At 43.9% G+C, this 7,705-nt stretch overlaps 1 pseudogene; it reads right to left on the bottom strand.

Moving 5' to 3' along the window:
• Positions 1 to 412: 412 nt before the first annotated feature.
• LOC124726333 lies at positions 413 to 530 on the bottom strand (annotated as a pseudogene).
• Between the last annotated feature and the right edge of the window lie 7,175 nt (positions 531 to 7,705).

Genomic DNA, 7,705 nt, shown 5'->3' with positions numbered 1-7,705 from the left:
CTGCGAACTATGGATGAAGGTCAACCGACAAATTTCTGGAAATCATTTGACAGGATGCCCCATTGTAGGCTGTTCACGAAGGTGGGGTCGTATGGAATACTTCCAAGTTATGAGTGGCTTGAGGACTTCATAAGTTATTGGCCACAGTATGTTGTCCTCGGCAGAGAGTGTTTATAAGAGAAATGGGTACTCTCAGGAAATCCCCAGGAAAACACTCCGTCTTCAGGCCATAAGTGGCCCATCGGGACAATCCGACCGCCGTGTCATCCTCAGTGATGATGCAGATAGGAGGGGGGTTTGCTCAGCACACCACTCTCCCAGTCGTTATGATGGTGTTCTTTGACTGGAGCCGCTACTATTCGGTCGAGTAGCTCCTCAGTTGGCGTCACGAGGCTGAGTGCACCCCGAAAAATGGCAACAGCTCATGGCGGCCCGGAAGGTCACCCATCCAAGTGCTGGCCAAGCCCGACAGCGCTTAACTTCAGTGTTCTGACGGAAACCGGTGTATCCACTACGGCAAGGCCGTTGCCGAAGTGTGATGGGACCGTCGTTATTTTCTATATACATAAATGATCTGGCGGACAGGTGAGTAGCAACCTGCGGCTGTTCGCTGATGATGCTGTGGTGTATGGGAAGGTGTCATCGTGGAGCGACTGTAGGGAGATACAAAATGACAGGCAACATTTCTAGTTGGTGTGACGAATTTCAGCTACAAAAATGTAAGTTAATGGGGATGAGTAGGAAGAACAAACCCGTAATATTTGGATACACCATTAGTAGTGTGCTACTTGACGCAGTCATATTGTGTAAATATCTGGGAGTAACGTTGCAATGTGTCATGAAATGGAACAGCGTATGAGAAATGTGGTAGAGAAGGCGAATGGTCGACTCCGTTTATTTGGAGAATGCTCGTAAGGTGCGGTTCGTTTGTAAAGGAAAGCACATACAGAACGCTAGTTCGAACTATTGTTGAGTTCTACACGAGTGTTTGGGATCCGTTCCACGTTGGATTAAAGGAAGCCATCTGTCCGAGTAGGGCTGCTATATTTGTTACCGGTAGGTTCGAACAACACGCAACTGTTTCGGAGATACTTCGAGAAATCTAATGGGAATTAAAGGAGGAAAGGAGATGTTCTTTTCTAGGAACACTATTTAAAGACCGGCATTTAGATTTGACTGAGGAGCGATTGTACTGACGACAACATACGTTGCTCGTAGAGACGACGAAGATAAGTTACGAGAAATTAGTATACAGAGGTATATGGCAGTCATTTTTCCCTCGCTCAATTTGCATACAATGGCTTGCAGAGTATCTATGTACATATAGATGTAGATTACCTTGTACCATCGTCAGACAATATATTCATAGATTACTCAGAAAGATCACTAATTCATTTACCAGGTTGGGAAAAGTGATTCGTATATCACCATTCGACTAACTAAATTTTTGTTAAATATGGCACTATGGTCTATTAGGTGAAAACCATATCTCAATAGAAAATCTTTTTTCTTCATATACTATATCGCAGACACTCACTGCTTTCAGATTTATAATTACCGGCTTCAGCAACTGGAACCCGGTAGTTAAGGAATACAGGACTTGGTTACGATTGTGAACGGGGACGTAATCAGGTACTATTGGTTACCTTTTGCAATTAAACACTTTTACTTTAAAACGGTAATTCCAGGCTCAGCAATAAATAAAGATATCACACGTTATTAATGAAGGAATTAACAACTGCGTAATTAATAGTGCATTCAGTGCGTTACAATTGCCGGCCGTGCGGTTAAAGGCGCTGCAGCCTGGAACCGCAAGACCGCTACGGTCGCAGGTTCGAATCCTGCCTCGGGCATGGATGTTTGTGATGTCCTTAGGTTCGTTAGGTTTAACTAGTTCTAAGTTCTAGGGGACTAATGACCTCAGCAGTTGAGTCCCATAGTGCTCAGAGCCATTTGAACCATTTTTTTGCGTTACAATTTACCACAAGAGCATAAAATACAGACACAGCGAATAATGTTTTAAAGACAAGCCAATGTGATCCCAATTAGAATTTTAAGACAAGTAACCTCAGTCACAGCTGAAGGCCTTTAATGCCAAGAACGGCAATTATATAAAAAGTCAACAAACATACTGTAAAACAGCAATGCGATAAAAAAGGTTAATTTAAAAAGACAGGCAACTAATCACCAAACGGGTGAGACAAAATGATGGTAAATTTGGTAGCACAATCATTTAAACCTGCTGTAACGCCAAGAATGGCAATTATATAAAAAATTTAGGAACGTACAATAAAACAGTATATACAAGGGCCAGTCACAGACGGTGCACCAGGAATCGACTTCTGAGTAGATCCGGAAAAGAAAAACCACTTTCGCGAGAGATGAGATAGGCAGCCAAGAGTTGCATTCAGTTCACAAGATGGTAACTCAGACTAGTGGCAGTCTAGTGAATGACTAATGATGATCTTGCTCAGACTACCTGACGTCCAATAAACCAAATGCAAGGATGTAAAAATACACCAAAGCCGGAACCGGCGGTCTGGACTCCGCCCGCGGAATACTGTGCTTAGAGCGCCCCGAACGAGAAAGGAATCACTACCACCAGAGTAGAAGAATCGCCAACCAACGTACAATCAAGAAAGCTGTCAAAACTACACGCCTCACCGGACAGCAGCGGCAAGGCGAGGAAAAATACACTGCCGTTACATACATTAAACCCCAGGGCAAGTAACTGTGACGTTAGCGGTCACGAGGCAGGAAAAGTACCGCTGGTTGAACTTACAAATAGTAACACACTGAAAGCAATAGATAGTAATTAGAAGTGCAGGAAAGCTTGTCAGATCCGCCTTCCCCAAGTACTCCACTCGCTTCCCTCCGCCTCGGCAACACTACGAGCAGTAACACGAACCCAAGTCACTGGAGAATCGCGAGGTCTCACAATGATGGAGGTTTTTCTGCTTGAATCGGAATGCACTCAAAGTTTGCAGGATCAGGTTTACGACGATGTCGTGCACCCTCGTGTGTCCTTCGATGCGGCAGTCCATGCGCGCCGGCAGCGGTCCCGGAGTGTTGTCGCATTGCGCCGACCTCGCTCCTCCTGAGTCCCCAACCGAACTGCCCTCTGACACAAACAGCACCAACGCAAGCCGCAGCACGGCTCAGCAACTGTGTACAGCCTTCAGTAGTAATCTGCAACACTGTTCGGAAAATGAATTCTGAGTCACTATCTTCCTTATTTTATTCTGTAGAATAGATACGATGTTACGCATCACCTATAAACCCTGAAATCACTACTGCGGGATCTCAGAGAGCACCGATTTTTTGAGTTCCAGAGCTGGTTTGGCGAGATATTTGAGAGTTTATGTAGAACATACGGGGAAGTTGACTAGAACATATCATCCCAGACTCTTCCCATGGGCCGAATGCTGTCGGTAGAAACTTAATACCAGTACATCTACTTTAAGCTATTGTATTCAGTGTAGATGGTCTTTGCGACTTGCAGTTGTTGTTTACATTTTCCTTCTAAAGTTGTATACTCACTTGCAAGCTGTTACACAAAGTACGAAGGACTGTAACGTGTGTGTGTGTGTGTGTGTGTGTGTGTGTGTGTGTGTGTGTGTGTGTCTTTTGTAGTCACAGAATTGTGCATCGGAGTTCCGTCGAGTCTACCGTTTTGTTAGTTTAGTGTAATACACAAACCTTTTATGGTCAGTGTTGGGACAATGAACCATTCAGTTTCGTGATTCGTGATACAGGGGGACAATTATTGAACTATATGAAATAAAATCGCCATAACTTCTAAAAATTAGCGTTAGGATGTTCATCCTGCACGGTTGGCCGTGAGGCATGAAGGATATTAGTATGCACATTTATGGTTTGGTTTAGCGATGAAGCCCATGTTCATTTGGATGGCCCATGTGAGACTCTGAAAATACTCATATTTCGCGATCGAGAAGTATCTTCAGCCTCAACAGGTGACTGTGCGATGTGCGATATCCAGTCACAGACTAACCTGTGCGATATTCCTTGATGACACGGCGATCACCGAACGGTACGTGAAGCTTTTCGAAGATGATTCATCCCCATTATCTAAAATGATCCTGATGCCGACAAGACGTGGTTCATGCAAGACGGTGCGCGATCCATCGAAGCAAGAGTGATGCCTGGAGGAGAGCTTTAGGGACCAAATTCTGACTGTGGGGTACCCAGAGGCCTCCGAGATGGGCCTCGATTGGTCACCTCATTCTCCGGTTTCGAACACAAGCGACCCCTTTTTGTGAGGCTATGTTGAAGACAATGTGTACAACAACAACCCGAAAATCATTTATGAGCTGAAAACAGCCATTCAGGAAGTCATCGACAGCATCGATGATCCGACAATTTAGCGGGTCATGTTTTTCGCCTGGGCCACATCATCGCCAATGATGGCAGGCATATCAAACATGTCATAACTTAATTCGAATATATGTAGTGAAGTTTACGTGTTGAATAAAGTGTATACACTCCGTAGCTTGTTCTTTTTGTATAGTTCAGTAACTGTATTCTGATATATACTGTGACAGCCCTCACAACACGCAAACTCGCTGTAGGAGTTTGCCATTTTGAAACGATACCTTCGTACCGTTACATACGTTCTGTCAACTGGCATCTCTAGGAGTCGTAAATACTTGAGTGACATTGATTATCACTCTTTTACTAGTACGAGAAACCTATGGGAATGAATAAGCGTGATTATGTGCTCACCTACTATCCAATAACATGCTTTTGATCAAAGTTCCATTCAGTAACTAATCCTGAGTAAGTCGTTGTATTTACACCACTGACCATTAAAAGTGCTACACCACGAATATGACGTGCTACAGACGCGAAATAGGAAGAAGATGCTGGGATATGCAAATGATTAGGTTTTCAGAGCATTCACACAACGTTGGCACCGGTCTCGACACCTACAATGTGCTGACATGAGGAAAGTTTCCAACCGATTTCTCATACACAAACAGCAGTTAACCGGCGTTGCCCAGTGAAACGTTGTTGTGATGCCTCGTGTACGGAGGAGAAATGCGTACCATCACGTTTCCGACTTTGATAAATGTCGGATTGTAGCCTATCGCGATTGCGGTTTATCGTATCGCTACATTTCTGATCGCGTTGGTCGAGATCCAATGACAGTTAGCAGAATATGGAATCGGTGGGTTCAGGAGGGTAATACGGAACGCCGTGCTGGATCCCAACGGCCTCGTATCACTAGCAGTCGAGATGACAGGCATCTTATCCGCATGGCTGTTACGGATCGTGCAGCCACGTCTCGATACCTGAGTCAAAAGATGGGGGCGTTTGCAAGACAACAACCATCTGCACGAACAGTTCGAAGACGTTTGCAGCAGCATGGACTATCAGCTCGGAGACCGTGGCTGCGGTTACCCTTGACGCTACATCACAGACAGGAGCGCCTGCGATGGTGTACTCAACGACGAACCTGGGTGCACGAATGGCCAAACGTCACTTTTTGGGATGAATCTAGGTTCTGTTTACAGCATCATGATGGTCGCATCCGTGTTTGGCGATATCGCGGTGAACGAACTTTGGAAGCGTGCATTTGTCATCACCATACTGGTGTATCACCCTGAGTGATGGTATGGGGTGCCATTGGTTACACGTCTCGGTCACCTCTTGTTCGCATTGACGGCACTTTGAACAGTGGACGTTACATTTCAGATGTGTTACAACCCATGGCTCTACGCTTCATTCGATAAATGCGAAACCCTACATTTCAGCAGGATAATGCTCGACCGCATGTGCAGGTCCTTTACGGTCCTTTCTAGATACAGAAAATGTTCGACTGCTGCCCTGGCCAGCACATTCTTCAGATCTCTCACCAACTGAAAACGTCTGGTCAACGGTGGCCGAGCAACTGGCTCGTCACAATACGCCAGTCACTACTCTTGATGAACTGTGGTATCGTGTTGAAGCTGCATGGGCAGCTGTATCTGTACACGCCATCCAAGCTCTGTTTTACGCAATGCCCAGGCGTATCAAGGCCGTTATTACGGCCAGAGGTGGTTGCTCTGGGTAGTGATTTCTCAGGATCTATGCACCCAAATTGCGTGAATTGTAATCACATTTCATTTCTAGTATAATATATTTGTCCAATGAATAGCCGTTTGTCATCTGCATTTCTCCTTGGTGTAGCAATTTTAATGGCCAGTAGTGTAGTGTGCTTCGAACGTTAGGCAGTAAACCGGAGAGTCAGGTCCGTCATGTATGAGCTGTGGCAACGTTACAGTGCTTTGGTAGTTGTGGACTATGCAACCAAACACAAACGCGATGATTCTTCAGAAGCCGCAGAACACGTCAGATCGTTTTGTTATTCTGTTGGAAGCAGGTCCTACTTATGTATTAGGTATTTTATTACTAAGTTACGTTAAATGAAACTTCAAGATATACTAATGTACTAATCACGATTTAGTTTTATTTTGCCGGCCGGAGTGGCCGAGCGGTTCTAGGCGCTATAGTCTGGAACCCTGCGACCGCTACGGTCGCAGGTTCGAATCCTGTTTCTGGTATGGATGTTAGTTACGTCCTTAGGTTTAAGTAGTTCTAAGTTCTAGGGGACTGATGACCTCAGAAGTTAAGTCCCATAGTGCTCAGAGCCATTTGAACCAGCCTCTGTACTGTTGACCTCTGATTGTCGCACTGTATGAAAATAGCTGATACTGCTTCCTCCTACGTTCTGAAACACGGCTAAAAAGTGGCGAGAAATAGGTCGTTTTTAATGTTTTTCATAAATTTACAGAAAAAGGGGTTTGAAGTTTTCCGATGTACAGTATTTGATACAGCTGAAATCCAAATGCCTGCTGGATGTATAGCGGAATCGGTAGCGTAATAGATCGCGAGTGTGCTGCTGTTCATGGTTCGCTTTTTCAAATCTCGACTTAGTTATCTTTTTTCTTTTTTGGTTCGATCTGAAATACCTGCACCTTGTAATTGTAAAATTCATCATTATTTTGCTTTATGAATAATCCACGTCTCTTGTTTCTAATTACATATTGCACGCGAAATTATTGTTTTCATTTGAAACAAAAATTCTTAATTGTCTATACCTTGTGAAAGATTGTTAGTTTAATAAACGATGCTTATATTAAGAAAACATAACAATTTCGCCTTTAGGACAAAAATGAGAAATCAAATTTTATTTGGACTATGTCCATTGTTTTATACCACAGATGTAGTCTCTTACGAACCAGAGTGGTAACTGTCGTAGAAACCTGAAAAACAATCATTTTCACAGCATCGAGCACACCATACAAATGCTGCATTTTTACATTTGTCGTTGTACCGTTACAATATGAACCTAACAGAACTGATCTGGAGCCAAGTTAAGCGATTTGTCGCAAGAAATAATAATACTGTTAAGTTTCCGAACGCTGGCGCTCAACAGAGGACAAAATGCGGCGCCTGGGTGGCTTCGTAGATTCTGTTGTTGACACATTCGTTATCAACGTAGTAGATGATAGTTCCAGAAATGAAATGTATTTCTCGGATACGGATAAGGGTGAAGCTAGGAAATCACCAGACGTCTAACAGTAATTACTACCTTCAGTGGCTTCAGTATTCAACTATATGGTGAAATACCTGCAGTATTTTTTGCGACAGACATAGCTTGATCAGAAAAAATTACCTGTATTTAAGTCAAGAATTTTCATCA

Source organism: Schistocerca piceifrons, chromosome 1 (assembly GCF_021461385.2).
Source record: "Schistocerca piceifrons isolate TAMUIC-IGC-003096 chromosome 1, iqSchPice1.1, whole genome shotgun sequence".
NCBI lineage: Eukaryota > Metazoa > Arthropoda > Insecta > Orthoptera > Acrididae > Schistocerca > Schistocerca piceifrons.
The sequence above is the reverse complement of the archived record's forward strand: the minus strand, read 5'-3'. Positions and strand labels throughout refer to the sequence as shown.